The sequence below is a fragment of the Pinus tabuliformis genome, chromosome 2_2 (assembly GCF_031772625.1).
Source record: "Pinus tabuliformis cultivar Carrire ecotype Pingquan chromosome 2_2, CPIR1, whole genome shotgun sequence".
NCBI classification, from domain to species: domain Eukaryota; kingdom Viridiplantae; phylum Streptophyta; class Pinopsida; order Pinales; family Pinaceae; genus Pinus; species Pinus tabuliformis.
This window is the reverse complement of record NC_142300.1, coordinates 760,873,067-760,897,466: the sequence shown is the minus strand read 5'-3', so window position 1 is coordinate 760,897,466 and position 24,400 is coordinate 760,873,067.

Below are 24,400 nucleotides of genomic sequence, written 5' to 3'. Positions count from 1 at the left end.
AGTAATGTAATGTCTAAGTTTATTCAATGAATGGACAACAACTAGGAGCACCTTTTCAGTCATAGTGTAGTTTAACTCGACTTTGGACTTTTTTTTTATGAAGTAAATGGAATAAGGTAGCTTGTCATCTATCTGACCCAGAGCTGCTCCTATAGCTTTGTGAGAGGCATTAGCATGTATGTGAAAAGGAAGAACCCAATTTGGGCCTCAAAGAATAGGTGCAGTAGTCAACTTGTCCTTTAGGGTTTCTAGGGTCTCTTGGTAGATTTTTGACCATAAAAATTCAGATTCCTTGGCTAATTGTCCAAAGAAGGGCGAGACTACCTTGATAATGTATTTTATGAATCTCCTATAGTATCCGACTAAGCCTAAGAAACTTTTGACATCCCTCTGCTTCTAAGTAGAGACCCTCTTTATGATAGCTATCTTATTTGGATATACTTGCAGTCCTTCCTAGGAGATTGAGTGACCTAGAACATTCCCTGAAGTCATTAAGAATTCACACTTCTCTAGGCTAAGGGATAAGTTCATTTCAATGCATTTGTTTAACACCTTTCCCAAGTTGGATAGAGCATTCACGATATCACACCCATAGGATGGCGAAATCATCCATATAAATTTCCACAGAATCATGGACTAGCTCTGCGAAGATGCTCAGGACTGCTCTCTAGAAAGTGGCAGGGGCATTGCATAAACCAAAAGGAAGGACCCTATAAGCAAAGGTACCCCAGGGATAGGTGAAGGTGGTTTTATCCTGGTCTTTTGGGCTTATCTGGATTTGACTATAACCATTGAATCCATCCATGAAAGAGAAGAACTTCTTTCCTGCCAGACCATCTAATACTTGGTCAATGAAAGGTACAGGGGAATGGTCCTTTTTGTGGCTTTTTTCATCTCTTGGTAATCCACACAGATCCTCCACTTTCCATTTTTCTTTGGAACCAAAACTAGAGGAGACACCCACTCACTATCTAAGATGGGGTAAATGAACCCTGCATCCAACAACTTTTATAGTTCTTCTTTGACTATATCCTTGAGGGTTAGGTTCATTCTCCTTTGAGGTTGGCAGACTTGATTACAACCTTCCTTGATGTAAATGTGACGATTACACACTAAAGTGTGCAGTCCCTTAATTTCCTTGTAACTCCAGGCAAAGGCATCCATATTCTTTCTTAGCATGTCACATAACTCCTCTTCTTGGTGTACAAAGGGAGAGAGTTTGATTTTCAATTGTCTTTCTGGGTCGAATTCTATCATCTTGACATAAGTAGTGCTTGATTCAACTAAGCATAGAACAATCTAAAATTTATGTTTGGCTTCCTTTACTAACTCCTCAAGAAACATGGTGTTTGGGGGTTGATTCTGGAGGATTTTCTCAATCGGACCATCTTCATCAAGTTTCCCCCTCCTATAGTAGCATCTAAGGTATAAATTGGGGAAGAGTAGACTTCATATTATTCCTCCTCTTATAACCATAAAGGTAAGTCATGCTCTAGAGATGGTTGAGCAGGAGAGTACAAGACCAATTGCTTGGACAAATGCCCATTTTTAATGCTTATGTTTCCAGCCCTACAACTTATGTAAGCATTAGTTGTGGCTAAGCATGGCCTTCTAGGGATGAGAGGACAACCATTTAACTTTATCTTAGGTTTGATAACTAAGAATTCAACAGGGTATTCCTGGGAACCAATGGAGACCATCTCATCCTGAACAATTCCCTCAAGATCTAATGTGGATATGTCCACAAGTTGTAAGACTGTTGTGTTCTTTCTTAATGATCCCTGGAGATTCAGTTTAAGCATAGTCTACTTAGTTATCACATTGATGGCAGCCCCATGATCAATCAAGGTATGGGGGATAATGGTGTCATCGATGTGTACATCTACTATAGGACTTCAAGGATCTAGATACTTTAGGCAAATCACCCACCCCAACATTAAGCCAGACAGTTGTCCAATGACATTAATGGTATGGGTGTCTTTCTTTCACCTTCCCGAATGTTTGAAACACTTCTCCTTTATTAACTTGTTGTAGATGGGGACATATTTGATAGCTTGGAGAAGCGATATTTTGACATAGATTTTTTAACTCACCTAGAAGTTATGTCTCTTCTGGGGTGTGCTAGACAAGATGGGTTAATCTCTTAGGAAAAGGAGGTGGATTTTCTTAAGGGACACTTTCCTCTTTTTCCTCTACACGTTCCTCAGGTGTAGATGGAGGTTGATTATCTGGAAGCACTCTTCCAGACCTGATATTATTTTCATGAATTTCCATAGCATAGGTAGGGTAGGATGTTTCTCCACTATAGACCTGTTGTGCCTGTTTGTTGTTCAGGTTCAGATTTGGCTGGGTAGAGATCTAAGGTTTTTTAGGTGGAGGAGGGTGTAGGAGTTATGGTTGAGATAGAAGTGGAGGAAATAGATCTGGAGCTTGGTTGTATGGGATCCTCCACCCTTGGGATGGTGCATTCCACTGCGGTTGTAGAGGAGCATATGGCTGAAATGCTTGGTTGGCGGATTGGGAATGGTATTGAGGTGAAAAATACTAGGGAGAAGGTGTGGACCATGAAGGATGAGTAGGAGGGAACCAAGGGGGAATGTATGCATTCTGATTAGGGTTGTAATATGAATCAGTTGCCCCTTGCATGCCTTTTTGGTATAGTCAAGGTCCTTGAGGCCTCCTTTGGTTGATGTAGCAAAGTTGTTCAAATACCCCTTCAGTTCCCTGATACACATATTTTAATCCAGGCAGGGAAGGGAACTTGTCTGTGGAGTGGTTTTCCTCCTAGATTGAGCAGATTTCTATGATATTCAATGGACATTCATTCCTAGGGTGCCCCATTGTCCATCCAAGGAAATAGATAACTAAGACTCTCTCTTCTTCCTATTGCTTCCTCTTGATTTTCATGGTGTCCATTTGTAGAGGAAGGGCATGAAACATTTCACTCTTAAACTATTCCAACATGTTCCCAACTTCACTTTTTATGTATGTGTTTGAAGAGGACGAACTGGCCAGAGTTTGACTATTCGTACCCTTGTTTATAGCTGCCCTAGAATGATTCCTAGAAATTGTCTTGATATCATCATAGGGTAACTAGTAGATGTCCCCTCCTCACAAGAAGTTTAGGGTTTCTAGGAGATCTTCCCTCATCCCCCTCAAAAGGAATAGCTTAAGCGATGCAGGATCAAGGGTGCACCTGGCCCTTTTATAGCTGAGTTGGAATCTTTCCTCATAACCTTCTAAAGATTCATCATGTTCCAAATTCATTCTAAGAACTTCCTCTTTGGTATCTTTGGACCTACAGTAGTCCCTATACTTATTGTTGAAGGCTTTTTGAATCCGAGCCTAGGTGGTGATACTGTCCCCAAGTAAACCCATGAACTAGTACAAGTTTGCATCTTTGAGAGTGGATGGGAACAATTTCAACGTATGATCATCAGTGGTGTAGTCATAAGTTCTTCATATGACATCAAACTTGAACAAAAAGGTGTCCGGTGCTTCTGAGATCAGACCATGGAAGTGAGGAAGAGAATAGGGACTTATGTTTTTCATACTAGCATCCCCATTGGTTTCTCTGATGGAAAAAGCACTCTCAGCTCTATTCTCATCTCCTTCTCTGTCTCCAATCCCATTTCTATTTTGAGCCGTGGTGTGGTCTCTTCTTCTTCCCCGATAGGCTCTTCAAAAATCTCTGGTTGTTCGCCTATTAGGTCCTCTAGCTCACATCCACCGAAGAAGAGGGAAGGTTGGTTATTTGATGTGGTGGGGGTATTTAGCAAAAATTTCCCTAAGTTTTCTCTACTCCTACGAGGCATGAAAGGATTTTTTTTTTAGGAATTTTTTTCTTGAGCTTCTTGTAGAATGGAAAGAAATCAAAACCAAATTGCAACTACTTGCTAAATGGAACTATTTGCAGAACGCAAAGAAATAAAAACCAAATTGCAACTACTTCTTGAATGGAACTATTTGCAAAATCAAAAGAAAGTAGGAAAGAAAGAAAGAAAGTAGAAATCACATATACTCAAACACCTCCCCAACAATGGCACCAAAAAGTGATGAGCGCCAGTGTTGCAGCAAGAATTCTTCAACTCCTAGGGCTACCAACTTTACTTCATCAACCTAGGGCTTACAACTTTACAGTGTTGTACGCACAAATAGATGTAATGGTTTACTCTTTTCACTGTTCACTTGGGGTGATAAACCACTATGGTTTCTCAAACCAATCTTCTATTGACTAGAACAAGTGTCACTACCAACTGGAGGAGGGAAAATTATCCTTAACGAAAGAAAATGAATGTTTCCTATTTTAAGGAGTGAAAGACTGAATTAGAAGATGCCAGTAAAGTGACATGAAATACTTTAGCTACTCGTTGACACATTTTTCTTGCAAAAGAAACCTAGCTTAGCCCTATTTATCACATGTGATGATCTAAACTAATTGAGCATGAAATCTGATCTAGGGAGTATTATAACTATTGCATGCATGTGTTAATTAAGAAATGAAAAAAAAAAAACTTTTTCTTTATGTTTTCATTTTATGAATGAAAATGCTAATCTTCACTTGTTCTTTGGAAGGGAAGACAGGTATGGATGAATAGGGTTAGAATGGTCTCAACGATATGGAGGTCAAGTGGAGGCATAATCCCAGCTTAAGTGTTGATTTTTCTGAATTCAGGCTCAAAAGAGGGTGCTATAAGATTTCCTACATGAAAACTACAAGATGTCCTAGTTCTACTACATGATCCCCTGTTTTACTACAGGAAACACACCAAAAGCTTAGGAAGTGGTATAGAAGGTGGAATGAAGCACGGGAAAGGTAGATAATGGGAGAATAAGGAATGGAGGCAGTGAACGCTATCTAGGTCCCAATCAAGTGCTTCAATATGGTTGGATTTGCTCAATGGAAATGGAAAATTTTGCTTATAAAACAAGAATTCAGATTGAGGTTTTAGTTGATTTTGGGAGCATGGGTGGATAAGGCTTGGATGAGGAAAATGAGATGAGGTCTCGTTGCAATGTAGAAGCTCCTACAACAACATACATTCTTGTCTGCATCTATGCGCAAATTCATCTATACATGGGAAAGATTTATTAAATGGAAGAAAGTATAGTTATTACCATCTAACGACTAAGTTCATGAATGGAAGTGCTTTGATACCAATCAAAAACTTAAGAGATCGAAAATGAAAATTGTAAGTCATCCTAAGAAACTTAAAGACAATTACCTACTCATCAAGAAACCCTAGATTATGTAGCAAAGCAAGAAATCTTTTCTTGGGCTGTATGAAAGTGTCCCTCAAGTCATGATCCCAAAAGAGAGATGAGGTGAAAACCTTTATCACCAACTTTTCAGAAATGTAACATGTAACTATGATACCACTATTCTACCTATCCACAAAAGGAAGCAAACCAATTAATCATCCCAACACTTGCAAATTAACAACACCAAAATCAGTTCAACAGCTATCTACGAGTGTAATCTAAGCATACATATACAAAAAGATAAACCTCTGCTGCTAGGCGTGGGCCCTAACCCAAGAGCTTCAGCCCTCTGAGTCAACTCAGTGCTAGATCAAGGGAATGCTTCTCATTTTCATAAAATATAAAAAATGCACAAGAGTGATTATTCACAATGTCTTAACTTCAAAATCTCTCTTGGCTACAATAAAAAAAGTCGAATCCTAATCAGGCTCTAGGCCTTTTTATTTATACAACTAAAGTTACCAACAACTTCTTTAAATTTATGGAGGCTTGGCTCCCAAACTCAAGATCAACTAGTCTTCAACTATCATTGGTTTGACAGCCAATGATCTTAATGGCTCGATTGCTTGCAACTCCTAGATGATGAGAATTGATGGAGGAATCTTCGAGTGAGTGAGGAGTTAAGGAGGGAGATCCCATCACCTAAAATCCGTCTTGCTTGTCTCCTTCTAGTTCCTGCACTTTAATTATCCAATCTTGTCCAAAACTTGCAATAAATGCACATTAGACCATAAGACATGACATCTCATATTCACCCTTCTTATTAAGCAAAATATAACAAAACATGTAAAGAATTATGAGAAAAATTATATTAGTGAGATGGAGAGTTGCATTAAGGTAAATATAATTGACTCATTGATGAGCCTCGTCACTAGGATTAGATAGAGTTTTCAATATACATGGCTTTATTGATGAGATTGGGTTGGAAATCTAGATTGGAGAATATCTACAAGTGGGTATGTGTTTAACATATGTGGAGGAGCAGTGAGTTGGATGAGAAAGAGATAGTCTATAGTGGCACTTTCAACTATAGAAGTTGAATACATGGCATCCAGTGATGCAAGCAAGGAAGAGGTTTGGTTCCAAAAATTGTGTTCAAGTATGGGGTTGGTACAACAAGCTATAAGGATAGGATATCATAGCCAAAGCATGATTTTCTTGGAAAAGAACCATGCTTTTCATTGATGTTCAGTATCACTTTGTGTGGGATATGGTTGAAGACAAAAAGTTGTTGCTAGTGAAGGTGGAGACTTTAAAGAATGTTGCAGATGCATTGAAAAAATTTGTGAGCACTAAGAAGTTTTCTTGGTGTAGAGAAACAATTGCCATTGTAGCTCGGGATCAATGACTTGTCCACTCCTACGACCGTTGTGTGGAAAAAAAACAAGTGGGAGAATGTTCAGTATGTGTTATATTATTTCCACAACTAGTTGCATAAGTTGTTACGTTGTACCCATAGTAGTGCAGGGTTTAAAGGGGGCATTGCGCCCTGAGATTTTTTTTATGTGAAGCTAATAATAGTTGGGCGGGCAGGATGGTGGGCAGACCTACCCATGGTTTTCCGCATGATGGTTTTTTCCCATGATATTCTGTAGATCCTTTCAAGGGAACTACAATTATGTTCTAATCAAGGGTTACTGTATTGAAGTTTAAGGATGCTTCAACAATTATATAATGTAATGTAACACTGAAAGGAATATAATGAAAAACAATATGGTTTTCCATAGTTGAGTTCCACGAGAAAAACACTATGTATATTTTTTATGTTCTCACCATTGTTTATTTTTCTCTTTTAAGAATTCTTTTGCTGGTAAGTTATGTAAAGGGTTAAAACCCACAGTGATAAACTAGAAATACTCCATTGTCAAATGAGTGTATGAGCAAGAAGTGAATGGATGAAAATATATTTAATAAAAAGCTCACTTGTTGAATGTAGCTTATGTATTTAACTTTATCAATAAACTAGAACAACTATATAAATTAAATGGATAGTAAAAAATTCACCCCCACTTTACCATGGATATTCTTGATAGATAAATAAACTTTGTTACTTTACCATAAACCAATACCATAATTAACAATAATTCATATTCATAAACCAATACTATAACTAACCATAATTCATATTCATATAATATATCAATATCACTTTTTTTTTTTTTCATTAATAAATTTAATTAATAAAAAAAAACTCATAACTACTTTCGATATATATCACTTCTACAAATCATATTTTAGAATATTGAAATAATGAAAACCGTATTCCATAATAAAAAGCTTCTCTCCGTAAATAAAGCTACTAATTTTTTGCTACTCTATTTTATTTCATTTTATTTTTAAGAAAGTTAACGTTTACTTCATATTGAAATACACTACACTTACCTATACACATAGTTGTTCGATTCAGAATACAGTCAACGTCCATCGAGTTTACTGCTACAGCGCCTACACATTATAAAAACAAATAGTGAAAGTCAGACACGTTTATCTTCAGCATTAATTACATATGTTAATACATGGACTCTTTAAACAATTCCAAATTCAACCCCGAACAGACGGGTCATTGCATTTAAAAATCCAATGTCAACCATCAAACTAACCAGAGTTAAAGTCAGACACGTTTCTGTTGAGCATTAAATACATTGATTCTTTAAACAATTCCAATTTCAACCCGGAAGTACGCGTCATTGCGTTCAAAAAACCGTTAGAGGATGTGTAATTAGGTGACGATCTTCTTGGCTGAATTTAAAATCTTAAAGAATTTTAACTCACTTGAAACTTGAAAGTTTGATGGATTTTTTAAATATATAACTTCAACTAAAATGGACAAAACTGATGATAAAATTTCAATGTAAAAACTTGGAGTATAATAAAAATCTTTATCCCATTGACGATACAACATTAAAATTACTTGAAAAGGAAATCTGTTAATTATAAATTCAGATGCTGAGACAAGGAATTGCATTTTTTCCAAATACATCACTGACGGAAACGTAATGTCTATGGGACTGCCGTCTGACGCATGTGTGTCCATGTTGACGCGTGAAGGAATATCAAAGCATTGTCTGACGTATGTGTGTGTTCAGATCGACGGAATCACAGAAACCTTACCCAGCATAGTTTGGCACTAATTATTTGCACTGAGGCCATGTTTTTAACTGGAAAGTAATGAATGAAAATTTTGAATAGAAATTTTGGGAAATTTAGATTATTTTAAGATGTTAGATACCAATGTTCTTTTTATTATGTTGAATCTATTTTTACTATTAAAAATACCATTGAAACACCTGCACAACATATATTTTGGAAAAAATATGAACCAAATTTCAGGAAAAAAAAAATAATTATCTGAACAAAATTATCGCTTTAGTAACAAGCGCTAGTTATATCTGTGATCATTTCTTTTTATATATCTCAAAGCCTTGACGATTGGCGAGCACTTACAAACTATATAAATATTATATAAAAAATTAGCCTTAAATGTGAGCTGTCAACTTTGGATTCCACCAAAAGTACATGGAAAGTCCATGAGCACGAACATTGCATATGAAACCTTTAAGATAGCTTTGCCCAAAGATAAACATTAAAAGTCATACTTGTAAGTCTGTATAATGGATAGGCTCACATTTAAGGCCTATAAAAAATAGGCGTTGCAGGAGCCACGTATATCTGTCCATATTAACGGGTCAAACAATTACAAAATCATAGTGTGACGAATGGACGTTCGGATCGACGCAACGATAAAAAGATTGCGCACTTTAAATAAAGCATATATATATATATATATATATATATATATATATATATATATATATCTATATCCCTCGGCGTATTTTCTCTCATAAACGATTAAGAACGCCGCGATTCGTAGGATTATAAGAATTGCAATTGCTGCCCAGTAAGGTTGGTAAGGCATACAACTTTCCCTCTTCCATACAGCCACCTTGTCCTAATCCAAACGCTTTTCGTCTTCATTAATCAGCTTATTTTAACGTTTTTTGTGTTTTTTTTGTTGTGTTTTAGGTTTACATTTTTCGCTTTTGGTTGTGTAGGATTTGATAAAAAATTATTGAAAACGTTTTTCCGTTATCATAAAGTAGTTTATTTTTTATCATTTCGTGAATAATATTTTTATAAAATTTGATGAAAATAAACAACAAATTTGAATGGTCAAATCTATATATAAATTTGCTTGATGAAGATGCAATAATGAGATTTATGAGGATCGTTAGATTCAAGCCGAAATCATGACTCTAGTGGTGGCGTGCTGATGGAAGCTTCGTTCTATAGCAATGTCTTCACGCTATCTGAAAATCCAATGTGTATTGTTGTATGTTGACTGAAAGATATAGGCATTGCTCTATCTCGACCAAGCGGCGGCCTCAATAACAGACTGGCAGCACAATAAAAGGCACTGTGCGCAGCACACCGACAGAGTGACCTACAGCTTTACACTTCTGCTCTGCACTCCTTTTATACCCTTCGTGATCTCAGATAGTGCTATCAGTATTGTTGTCGTGTAAATTCAGATTATCATTCCCTTGTCCCTCCAAGTGTTTCAGTGTTTAATCATTAGCAATCTGTGATAAAGATCCAACAAATATCAATGGAAGGACTTTTACCTTACATTTACAGAGCTGTTGTCCGAGAGAGGAATCATCAAATATGCCGCAGCAGCAGCAGCAGAAAAAATTTATTATTATCATCAGCTGAGTCTTCGAGTAACGGAAGAGCACTTGTCATGGATCATATCGAGCACTGCGACATACTAGCAAAGGGCGAAAGCTCAGGCATGTTTGATAATAGTATCGCGCAGGACATTCACTTCAAGCCCGCCGATCTTTATCCCTCGAGTCAACGGTGGTCTCGTCTGGCTTATTTAACAGCGGAGATGAACGATGACCGGGCAAACAGGCAATAGGGCTAAAATTTCCAGCCCAGTTTCGCCACCCCAATTCCAGCGATTACCGTCCATAATTTTTATGTAGTTTTCTGCTGTTGCTGTCCGTATTGCATTCATGTCATTTCCAGGGAAGATCTGGCATCTCAGTACCCGTTTTCAAGAAAACGTGGCAAGTTATATAATCGTAAATATCATGATGTGCGGTGTGGGAGTTAAAATACAAATAGCTACTTTCGCAATTGCGTTTGGACTCGATATTTATAGAATAGAAAATTTCAGCTCTGGTTCAGAAGCATTTTATTAGGACTAAAGAACGGAATTCGGAATTTATTCTTCGAAGAAGGAATTCTATGTTCTATCATTAAATTCTTTATTTTACAAATAAATAAATTCAGAACCGATGTTGATGACTCAGAATGTTTAACCATGCCTATATATTCCGTTTCATTCTTACTTTTTATCTCATTATATGAATAAGACCAGGCACATACTCGTTAAATTTTAGGACAAACGTTTACGAAGAAGACTCGTGTTATATAAATTTAAATTCAAATTAATAAAATCTACTCAGTTGTGTTTGTCTAAAATCATTTATTAAACTTCTAAGCTGGGTTTCGTGCAAAACGTTGTAAACATATTCGAGCTTTCATATGCTCCAGTTTAACGTTAAGGCCGAGGTTGATAGATTATAAAATCGGAATATTTGGTGGTAAATGTCAATACTCATTAATTTATATCAAACAAATTTTTTATAATAAATATATAAAGTTAAGTGGATTATGATGATAATAAATATTTAAAGTTAAGTGGATTATGATGATAATGATGATTAAAGTTCACTAAATCAATTGTGATTTTTTTAAAAAATATTTTTATAATAAGAGGGAAAGAAAATAAGTGCTCCAAGATTATTATAGTTGGGCTGGTTTAATAAGTCAAGAACGTTAGAAGTGTGGCATATGTGAGCAAATTGAGAGTGGATGTGACTAAGAGGGGACAGTAAAAAAGGAAATGCTTTTCATCTTCCACTTCTTAGTGTCGCAAATATGACACAGTCTATCCCAGGGAGTCTTGGGAGTAGACCACTCCCAGTTTCATTTTGAAGCTCATGAGAATTAGTTCTTATCCTAGTGATGTTCATTCTTTTCTTAGTGTTGGTTAAATAATTATTATTATTATTAATTATAGAAATATATATGTCTTGATTTAATTTTATATGGAGATTTTTATATAATATCATGGTTTATCAATACCATATACTCAAAAAACCCTAAATTATTTTAGACAACTAATAGAAAATTATTTCATACAATAAATGTCCATATGATGTTTTTTTGATTAATCAATTTAATTAAAAAATAAAAATGACATAACTACTTTATAGATAAATTTCAACCTTTTAGTTATTTATATTATTAAAAATATTCTAAAATATTTTATAGAAATTAAGCTAATAATTATTAATAATAAAATTTAAATTATAAAAATTTTATTCTAAAATAAGCACTTATTAACATAGATAAATATATTATATAAAATTATGTAAACTTGATATACTTATAGAAAAGTATAGAAATGGCTAAAACTTAATTCTAGCTAGTGGTGATGAAATGGCCGAAAATAAAATTAAGTCTTATGACTTTGAAATGATTTTCTTATTTAAATTGATTGATCTCTGTTTTAACTTAAAACTATTAGTGGGTGCAGTGATGAAGGTTGTGCTTCTAATTCATTGAGTGCTGCTAATTCATAGACGTAGAATAACACTGAGAATTAAGTCTTATGGCTTTGAAATAATTTTGTTATTTAAATCGATTGATCCCTGTTTTAGATTAAAACTATTAGTGGGTGCAGTGATGGAGGTTGTGTTTCTAATTTATAGTGTTGCTAATTCATAGATCTAGAATAACTAGGGTTGTTCTATTTTAATCATGAACTTAATTTTTTTTATTTTTTTAAGTGTAAAAAAAAAATATATTTCAAATTACTTAATTTTTTTTAACCCTTGGTAAAGCATTTGGATTATTACTAGATTTTAAAATGTAACAAAATATAACAGTACTTGAAATGTGTTTTAATCATAAAAATTTGTTTGTGTAAATTATATATATATATATATATATATATATATATATTCCAACATGGACATTGGAATGCCCACGGGGTTTTGGATTGGCGGTGAATGGGTGCATTGTTAAAGCACTCCTTGCGATAGGTCACCGGTTCAAATCCCTCGTGGGTACTTAGCTTAGTCTTAACTTAGAAAAAAAAAACATGGACATTGGAATAATTTACAATATCTTCATTTTTATTTTATTTATTAGCCACACTAAATATTTAATTATTAATAATAATTTTTGAATGTCACATACCAATTTTTATTAAAAATGAATAAATTACACATCTACCTTTTATTAAAAATAGTTGAATAATTTTACTTTCAATGATTACTTTTTTGTTGGATATTGAAATGTTTTACTCTCTGTATATCTTATTTATATACTTACACATAAAGTTTATATTGAAATTATATATATATATATATATATAGACACACACTTTTTAACTCAATAAACATAGTGAGAGTAGGATTAGTGATGTTTTATTCGTTATGTTTTTATTATAGCTAACATTGTTTTTAGATTTACAATTATTTTATTTTTATTTAAAAAACATTTATCAAATTAAGGTTGAGCACTAAACGAATTACACATGTAGCTCATATTGGGTTGTAGAATGGGATGGAATTAGCACAATTACATTAGCAAGTGACATCATTTTCCACATTTTAAAATTAATGTCACTCATTGGCTTATAAAAGGTGAAAAATGATCTCAATTTGCATATATCAACCACTTTCTTTACTTGATGGCTCATGTCAATGGAGAGGATTAGTAACTCACAGTTCACAATGGATCACTATGGTTAAACATAGCTAAACATTTTTACCATTACTGAACAAATGTCTCACCATGTTTGACCTAGGTTGAAAATATTTGGCCATGTTAACCATGTTTTCTATTGTTGACTATACTTGATCAATCATCGTCATGCCTATAGTTGAACTTCATTTACTATGGTTAAATATAGTAAATTTATTCTTGATAATGGTGGATTATGATGAACAAAATGGTTGATTGTGAGCAACTATGGCTATCTACATTAATCTAAAGGTTTTTATAATAGATTATAATTGAACATGTTTGATCATGGTAAACCATATTTCCTATTTTTTATTTTGGTTGAACATGGTTCACCATGTTGAATATGGATTAAAACGGTTAAGGGTGTTTTGACCACAGTTGACCATTGATCCCATAAATCTCCATTGATCCCATAAATCTCCTTAGCTAACTATGGTTAACTATGGAAAATTTATGATTGGTCATGGTTGTAGTTATTTAACTATAATTGACTATGATTGATTATGGTTGAATGTGAATGAATATGCTTGACCAAAGAGACCATGTTTTCTCATGTTTTACTAGAGAGACTATAGGTGACCATGTAATCCATGTTAAACATGTTACTAAGTTTGAACAAGGTTTACCATGATTGGACATGTTGACCTTGTTTGACTATGGTTGATCTTATTAACCATATTTGATCATGTTTGAGATTATTTAGGAAGGTTGATTATCGTCAACAAATGGTTGAAAGTTGGTGTAAATGGGACTATGGACATACAACGTTGACAACGGTTACCATAAGGTTCACCATGATTGGACATGTTGACATTGTTTTACCGTGGTTGATCTTATTTACCATATTTGACCACGTTTGAGATTATTTAACCAAGGTTGACTATTGTCAACAAATGGTTGAACAACAGTTACCAATATTTACCTATACATTATTGTGGTCAACCATGACTAATCATGATGCCCATGTTGACTATCTTTGACTATATTGACCATAGTTGTACATGGTTTACCATAATTAAGCATCTTGACCATATAGGCCATTAATAGACATGATTTGATCTTGTTTAAATTTGGTTGACCATACTTTTCCATCCTACACATGATTGTCCATATTATCTATAATTAAATACAATATGTTCATTGAACATATTGTATCTGACTATAGTCAATCATATGCTAGCCATATATTCATTTTCTATGTTATATATCCAAAATTTGTTCGCTACAATTATCTCAATATCAAGACTATCTCTTAAATTTCCTTGCTCATCTCTTCTAAACAAAATTATCGATGGTTCTAAATTAATGTGAAGAATTTATTGGAAGAATTCTATGATAATGAAACTTGATATTTAGTGATCGAGGAACGCGACATTGTTGGCCTGGAGTCTCAACTTCCATATTGTCTACATGTCTCCTAGGGCTTAATTGTAAACTTTCATTTCCTCATGGAGGAGGTGTTACGCCTCTAAAATTTGGGTGCTATCTTCCACCTTCGGAGGAGTCTTGTGTATCATTTCTCATGCTCTCAAAATTCTCCCTTAATTTTCTCTTTTTCTTGTTTTATTTCTCATAAATCATTAGCCCCATCACCAACCTGACTTACTTTTGGTGGGCGAGGGTGAATCCCATTAACATTTTTATTTGCTTAAGAAGTAACACCACACCTCTGATGTGTTTCTGTACCATGTGTCAAGGAATTTATTCTTGTCATTTTGTTGCTTACTTTAATCAAATTTTATTAGTATGCAAGGGTGGTCAATATTTCACTATATGTCCAACTCCACTATTGTGAGAAATTTATGTAATAAAGCGGGTGTAATACAAAATAAACTATTGTGTAAATCATTAGAAAATTGTATCTTAATTCTTTCAATCAAAGTTCATTCTTCTATCCTTGTTCCTCTCAGAATTTGTATAATATCTTTTCGACCCACTTGTGCAAGCTTGTTCTTCTTATGTTTGTTAATTTTAGGTTAATTAGGCCATCAGGTTCTCTCTCACATTAGTGACCTAGTCGAGGTATTTCTTTATTTCCGGAGTAGATACTTCAATCATTTTTTCGTGTGCTTCCATGATGAAGTGTGCCCTAGCCTAATAATGGATAATATGTTTTTATTTGCTTAATTATCAAATGGTTATCCATTTTCATCTTCCACCACTCTATCCCTTCCATAGTCAACATTTATGCATGCATATTGTATATACTTAGGTCTAACACTATAGTTAAGTCCAATGTTATTAGCAACAGAACTAATATTACAATCTAACAAAAAGAAAATATACAGTGATTATGTGTAGGAAAAAACAAGTAAACTACATAATCATATGTAATATAAAGAAGAGTAAAAAAACACTGATTAATAAAAAGCCAACAAATAAACAATTATATTATATAACCTCAACAGTCAATCTCAACTAGTACCTATAATCCAATACATGCATATACATATCATGAATAGACAATTATGAGAGTTGAACTATATGATACGAGACAAAGACGATTGGTTGCATCCACCGAGGAGTCAACTCATTTACAATAAAACCTTCCGTGGGTCTACTTTACTTGGTTAGTCGGCTAGCCCCTTCAATTGTTACTAAACATAAGTAGCATCAAATATTAATAAAATATAATTTTATTTCAAATTATTATTATTATTAATTTTTAAAAAAATAATATAAGTGTTAAAATATACATTTAAAAAATATATATTTAACCTATCTTACTACTAAGATTTAGTTAAACTTTATTACAATATTATGAGTTAATAACATGACTTGTTAATACCATAATACCAAATCTCAAAAAACTACAACTCATATTCATATCATACATATTAACATTGCATCTTTTTTTTAATTAATAAATTTAATTTAAAAAAAACAAATAAATTTAAAATAAATCTCAACCTTTAACCCTTCACTATTACTAAAATATAAACTGATATTAAATTTTATCATTAACCTACTAATTATTTCCATCGCATTATTAAATTTTCCATCTAACCCTGATTCATTGTTAAGTTTTCCACGTAATCCTGATTTATTGTTTGATAATTTCTCAATTTTATTTCATTTTATCTTCTTCTATTTTTAGTTCTGTTTTTTGCTAAACAAGTAAACGTTTACCTCATATTTAAATACAAGAAAATACAAGACACTTTCGAAATACACTAAACTTATGGATGCACATAACTCTTCAATTCAGAATACAGTCCAAGTCCATCGAGTCTACTCCTCCGGTGGCGCAGCGCCTACACATTAAAATCAAACTAACAAGAGTGCAAGTCACATATGATTTATGTTGAGCATTAATTCCAGCTGTTAATACACGAGCTCTTTAAACAATTCCAAATTCACGCGTCATTGCGCTAAAAATCCAATGTCGACCATGAGAGGACGCGTAATTAGGAGACAATCTTCTGTGCTGAATTTAAAATCTTTAGAATTTTAACTACTTGAAAGTTTGATGGATTTTTCAAATATAAGTTCAATTAAAATGGACAAAATTCAAGATAAAATTTCAATGTAAAAACTCGGAGTATAACAAGGAGCCACTGTTGTGGCGCTAGTCCTTCCGGTTAATAGAAGAGTTTGGTGAGTTATTATTATGAGATTTAATATGTGTTTAATTTGCATTATCATCAGAGCTGATTTGCATTACTAGTGTGTTGTAGACATGCTTATTTGTATTAAGATTTAGTGAATTGGATATCGAATTGTTGTATGGACTTTTTGACTTTATGCAAAGAGTGAAATATAATGAACTTTGCGTTTGTTAAGTAAGAATTGTGATAAATGTAAGATTAGTTTTAGACGTAATTTTCCAATGTGTCATGATGTAGAAAATGTTTAGATTAATAATTAAAATGTAATAAAATTTAAGAGTGAATCATGGAAACCTCGACGGAAAAAAACTATAAAAGGTAATAATAATGCATTATAATGTATGAAGAATTAGAGAGTGTTAAAGTAAGTTATGTATTTTAATAAGCATGGGGTATAAAATATATTTAAATGCATAATAATGAATTCATGGTGCATAAAAGATAGAATTTTGTTATTTTTTTACATTTGAATATTATGGAAATATTCATAAAATGATAATGAGCCAATAAACATTATTATGAATATAAATTTGTTAATTAAATGCGTGGTGGAGAGTGTTCAATATTTAGATAAATGATTGTCGAAAGTCAAAGAAGAACTTAAGCATTTAAAAATTATCGAGTCTTGAACCCATAATTGAAAGATTAGATATCTAGTAACATGTTTGGACATAAGTGATTCCATTGGGGTTAATGTCCATGATTGGGGAATTATTCCATGGTCAAAAGAACAAAAGATATATTTATTTAAAAATATTGTTTATCATAACTTTAGTGTGAACTTTAAATTTGTCCAATTACTAATTATCAAAGAAAATAAACCCTGCATCTAATTTCTAATTAGTAATTTGTTGCATTTAATTAGTAATTTGTTGTGATGCAAAAGGACATGACTTTTGGTTTTTTTATAGTTTTGGGTTAGTAAATATAGTATCTAACTACAATAGCAAAGTAATTTTGATAAGTTTATTTTATAAATTAAAAACTAAAATAAACAGATTAAAATTAAAAAAACATTTAAACTCTACGAGTTGAAATGTAAATTGATCATGACCTGCAAGAAAAAATTCATTATAATACTCTTGCTTTCTGCAATATCTGTGTTCCATTTAAGCAAGTTAGTTTTTTTATTGAAATTTTTTCAAAGTATAATGAAGGCACTTACATCACATGCCATTAAACATAGTTGTTTTTCTATTTTGTGATTATCTTAATTAGGGAGTATAGTTTAATATAATTCATTTATTTGGCATAACATAAGCATAGTAGATATGATGACATATAGAATGACGAAATTTGGGATAATTGAAAATAATAAAAGAATTGAGATTGACTATACCACTTCAAATTACTCTATTTATTAGTTAGAAATAATGTTTTGACACTTCAAATTACTCTATTTATTAGTTAGAAACTATTTATTAGTTAGAAATAATGTTTTGACACTTCAAATTACTCTTTATTAGTTAGAAATAATGTTTTGACAGCTTGATTTTTTAAAAGTTATTATGTTATTAAACTTTATACCTGGTGACAAGAAAGGCTTGCCTTGCCATAAGCTAATCATTGCAGGTTAATACAACTGGGAGAAATGATATTACATGTTATAAATTATGAAAGTCATATTCAATTAATACTGTTTTAAATAAAAAATAGATAACAGTTCATTTCAATGTGGGAATCTTTTTATTCAAGGAATTTTATTTCTTTTTGATTGGAAGTGTAATCTTTCCATTATGAATACTGAATAATAAAAATATTATAGGAAATTTATACTTAGTTAAAACTATAAATAATTTAATAGTTATAATTAAATATGAATGGATAAGCAGTATTTAATATTATATGGGTAATTTAAATCATAAAATGCATTATTTATTTAAACAATGCAAGATAGAGTGTGATATTACAATTAAATAAAAATAAATAATAATAATATTTTTATATTAGATCAGAGATATTGAAATTTAATTAAACATTAGCATAATGAATCAAGAGCCATAGAGACAAAATAAAAACTGCCAATGCAATTTTTATTAACTAATAATTAATGCATTAAACATTAGCATAATGAAAAAATATTGGACCAGAGATATTGAAATTTAATTAAACATTAGCATAATGAATCAAGAGCCATAGAGACAAAATAAAAACTGCCAATGCAATTTTTATTAACTAATAATTAATGCATTAAACATTAGCAGAATGAATCAAGAGCCATACAGACAAAATAAAAACTGCCAATGCCAATTTTTATTAACTAATAATTAATGCAACATTCGACTAGATGAATGTTCAGATACAAGATAATCATTTAAGAACATAGGATTTGTGCTGTAACATTTTGCCATTCTGTCAATACAATGTCATTTTGTCAGCAATGACAGCACTTCATTCCAAGTCTGCATGTTTCAAAAATTTCAGTTGAAGGGGATCCCATGGAATTTGCAGATATTTATGCTTCTTTATACTAGCTTAACTACTGAATTTTAACAAGATCATTTCCAGACTTTCCTAAAATGGCTGCAACTGTGCGTTCAGATGTTACAACTTCAACTGTAGTTTTTGTGATAAGCTGACCAGCTGCTGTCACACTGCCAAAGGTGATATACAATGCCAAGGACATTAGTACAGAAATACTGATCAGCAAAAGCACTATGATAGTAGCAATTGACAAAATTTTGCAAATGTTGTGTACCTTTCAAATCTGGCAGAAGTCTGTTGACAAAGAATTGGGTCCTCAAACTCAGAGAAATTGCCAATACTGTTTATATTGCGATTTGACTGAATTTTGAAACAAAGCATATAGTTAGTACTGCAGGGGTTCGTGTTTGCAGACAGATTTATGGTTAATTATGTTAAATAGAAATTTAATTGAATCAAGGAATCTGATTTTGTTCTAAGAAATCAAAATCAAAAAGTAGCAACAGAGGGACAATAGACGAATTGTTGGCAAATGTTGGAAAATGTCGGAGGGAGATCAAGAACTGCATACAAAATTGGTGCACTTGTTTGCTGTGGATTGCCTGAAATTGCAATCAGTGATTCAGATTTTCCTGGTCTAACTTCAAGAAGATTAACTTTGGCATGAGAAATCTGACCATACAAAGAAAACATGATCAGTAAATAAAGTGTGTTCATAGCAAGGCATCAACAATTGAGCTTGTTATTTGAGCATGCAAGAGTCCATGGTTATTTGAGCATTATAAGTTAATGGCATTGTGGTTGAATACTGAGGGTTTGTCTTAGCTGTGGTCGGCATGCGCTGTGGTGGTCTGATTGGCGGCCAACTGTTCCTCCTCGAGATGCTGGAAAGTTCGGCTTGGGTTTTACTGTCTTCGTGGCCTTTGGGTTTTACTGTCTTCGCGGCCTTTGGGTTGGTATTGTTACTTGCTTGTTTAGCTCTGCAGTCTGTGTGATTTTTCGTCTGTGGTGGAGTTCCTGGTTGCTCGGATATTGTTACTTGCTTGTTTAGCTCTGCAGTCTGTGCGATTTTTCGTCTGTGGTGGTCTTGTGGGCGGACAACTGTTCCTCGTCGAGATCCTGGAAAGTTACTCGACTTGGGTTTTACCGTGTTCGCGCCCTTTGGGTTATTATTGTTACTTGGTTGTTTAACTGTGCAGTCTTGCCTGCTTCGTAGGTCCAGCAGTATTGTCTCTTCGTTTCCCTCAAGAGTCCATGGCTATTTGAGCATTATAAGTTAATGGCATTCTGGTTAAATACTGAGGGTTTCTCTTACCTGCATGGCTTTTATGAGCGATATAAGCTAAGTCGAACCAAGGTTTTGGAGGTTGGAAAGGTTGGTTTTGGGGGTGGAAAGGTTTTGGGGTGTTATTGGGGGCCTAGCATCGTTAGAGGTGAAGGGCATGTGGTCCAGTGACTCCCAAGGCGTTGTGTAACGTTGGTATGAATCAGACCGTGTTCGCGCCCTTTTGGTTATTATTGTTACTTGGTTGTTTAGCTTTGCAATCTCTGCGAATTTTCGTTTGTATTTGTTGTATTGTCTGCGGTGAAAACACAATGCGGTTTCTGCCGGCCGTGATGTTGTGGACTTGTCTTAGCTACATGGGTTTTATGGAAATTTCTGTAAATGTCGGTTTCGACCGGCATTTGGAACGAGACGACCTGAGTCAAGCTATGGAGTGTATTCAAGGTTTTTCGGTTGTATAATTTATGTGTATGTTTACTTTGGTGCATAATGTTTTTTTAAGTTTGTAATTCTGTTATGGATCTATGGATATTCGACTTTGATATTACTCCTAGAACAGAAGGTTGCTTTGTTGACTAAAGCTGTATAAGACTAAAACACATGCCTAAGATGGCTTGTTGGAGCTTTGCAATGTTGACGAGATCTGTTTTGATTTGCAAAAACAATTTATTAGAAAGTGAGTATTGTACATACCTCAACCAATTGATCAGTTTCGAAAGCACACTGAGGAAGTTGTTCTCTTTGTAATATTCTAATATTGGCAGCTGTTGTGTGCCTCATATCAGAAGTCAGTACAACACCCCTGCCAATTAGACAACACAATTTCAAAATAAGATCAAGTTGCTGAAATGAACTTTATCATATGCAATCCAATTACTGGTTACAGAACTGTATCTGCGATCAAACTTCAGATTCACGCTAACTAGCTAAACATGAGAATGCAGAAGGAGAGATCAAAAGTGTGAGGCTACAAAGCCATAAACTTTTGGAACAAGGCCTGTAGCATGTGCTTTTCAATGAGGTCTAATAGAAACATTGGCTGAAAATATTGCACAATGCTGAGGATGTAGGCCATTAAATGCAAACAACCGACTAGAAATTTTAGGCACGGGTTTCATAAAAAGTTTTAAGTCCCCTTGCCGAAGTACTCCAAAGGTAGCTTCTGCATACACAACACTATGTCTGAAGTGCACTTCAAATGATATAAAAAATGAAATGGGTTGAGGTAAACTTACTGCTTGGACATTCTTTATCATGCTTATTTTAAAAGCTTGCATCATTCTATTTATTATTTCTAAATAACTATGTGTCATGATCTTTCTTTTTTTATTCTCGAGTCAAATGAATGCAATTAAACTAAAACAGAATGCACACAGAATCCAGACTAGCACGTAGCAAAGTTTTAGAGACATATATGTAAAACCAAGTGAAGCAGAAAATAAACGTAGTTTCACGTTGAACTCTGAGCGGTTCTGTTTTAGAAGATAAAGAATTGCAAAAAAGTCATTTCTATCTATATCTGAATCCAACAGAATTTGATGCGGTGCTCCATGCGATGGAAAAATTTGACAACTTAGGTAAGCTAACAGAAATATTTGGGAAAGAATAATTACATGTAACATCATCATGATGCTCTGTGACGAGTTGCACTTTATATCATCAACTGCACTTGCTCATGCAAATAAACTAGTTGAGTCAAAACAGTAGTCAAATTATGCAAGACTGAAATAGCATGGAAGTGTAACCTAAAACATCTCAACTCAATTTTGCATCTAATAATATCTTGACCCATAAATAAAACAAAGATGTCTGGATAAGGTATTTGCAAAAAAACCTGAAATACTTGCAAACAGAAAGAAGCATCAAATACTTGCAGATTGCACTTGCCTTATGTGAGCAGGGAACAACACAATTTCAAAATAAGATCAAGCTGCTGAAAGGTGTTTTATCGTATGCAATGCTATTGCTGGTTACAGAATTGTATCTGCGATCAAACTTCATATTCATGCTAACTTGAGCCTCCTTTTACCCTGATTGAAGTTGTTTTTCTTCTGATGCACCACCAAGTAAAACAGAACGTCAACAATGCAGCAGAAGATTCAAACTGATATAAAAGTGGTTTCCAACATTGATGCAATTGATATATCTAGCCATTTAGCTAACCAACATATGCAAAAGGTATCACCCCATAAACCTCGTTCAGACTCCTTTATATTTGTAGATGCAGAATAACGCATTTTATGAAGATATGTACCAATATCATTAACACCATGTAACTCGTATAGGAACTCAGGTGCTAGTTCATATTGATATGATTGTATTGCTTCAACGTCATTGTTCTTTAAGCAAAAAAGAAAGTGGTCTATTAACCCATTTCGCAATTCATTTGAAGTATAACGAAAATGTAGAAGCATTTCGAACGAGTCAAATAGACAATCTCCTACAGTATATGAAAATGCATTTAGTCTAAAAAGACCATTTATTTTTAATACAATAGCAATGTTCTCAGGCAAAATGCATTGCAATCTGAATTTGTAATTGTCAACATCTATTATTTCTTCCATCATTTGCAATTTCTTACCAGAGTTGGCTTTTGCAATTGTCTTGTACAGCTTTGCAAAAAATATTAATGAAGTTAGAAAAAACTGAACATGACTGTCATCGATAGGCCACCAAAACCCCCTGAAGATTCTCAACGCCAAAGTGTTTTCCAAAGAACGATGTCCCTTTTTCAACAAAACTGCCAATGCAAACATTGGCAGTTTCGTTGAAAAAGGGAGATCGTTGTTTGGGAAACACTTTGGCGTTGAGAAGCTTCAGGGGGGTTTGGTGGCCTAATCTGACATATATACATTTAAATATAGATATGTAAAAAGAGGAGATATATATAGTAAACATTAATATTTTAAATAGCAAATAGCATATTTGTATAGTTGCCATACATACCTTTTCAAAGCAAGTGGTTGGTTTGCCTTTCCTAATTGAGTTATGTGGTCTATTTCTTCAGTTGTTTGTTTTCCTTTTTTAGGATTTATGCTATGTTATAGAATAGCAACATATATTTAGTTCAATTTCAAAGAGCATATAGAAGTAAACAGTTAACAAGGAACATTAAAACCATAGAACCATACATATGTAAAGGTAGAAGGGATATATACTAAACATTAACATTGTAAATACAAATTGGCATATTTGTATAGTTGTCATAGACATACCTTGCTGAACATTATTATTCTAAATACAAATTAGCATATTTGTATAGTTGTCATAGACATACCTTTGCAAAACAAGTGGTTGGCTTGCCCTTTCTAATTGCGTTATGGATTCTATTTCTTCAATTGTTTCGTTTCGTCTCTGAAGATTTAGGCTATGTTATAGAATAGTAACATATATTTAGTGCAAACTAGAAGTAAAAACTGAACAAGAACATTAAAACCATAGAACCATACATATGTGAAAATAAAAATAGAATGCATATATAGTAGACATTAATATTCTAAATACAAATTACCATTTTTGTGTATTTCTCATAGACATACCTTTGCAAAACAAGTGGTTCGTTTGCACTTTCTAATTGGATTATGCATTCTATTTCTTCAATTGTTTCATTTCCTTTTTCAAGTTTTATGCTATGTTATAGAATAGCAAGACATATTTAGTACAAGTCAAAAGAACATATAAAAGTAAAACTTGAACAAGAAGACAAGATCAATAGAAAAGGAAAGGCAAAAAGAATATACTGTGTTTGTTTATGTTGCATGTTGTTGTTCTTTTTTCTTGGCCGTTGTGTTCAATTGAAAAGGGTTTTACTAGCAGAATGTGCATGGATAAATAGATGAGGTCGTATCTGCAAATTTATGATAGGATAGTTCTGTTGATTAATTGAAAAGGCTGTCTCTGGCATAAGTTGCATTGATCAATACAGAACGGCATATATGTAAATGTAGAATAGAATGCATAGTATGTATGCTGTTATCACTTCGTTTACCACAAA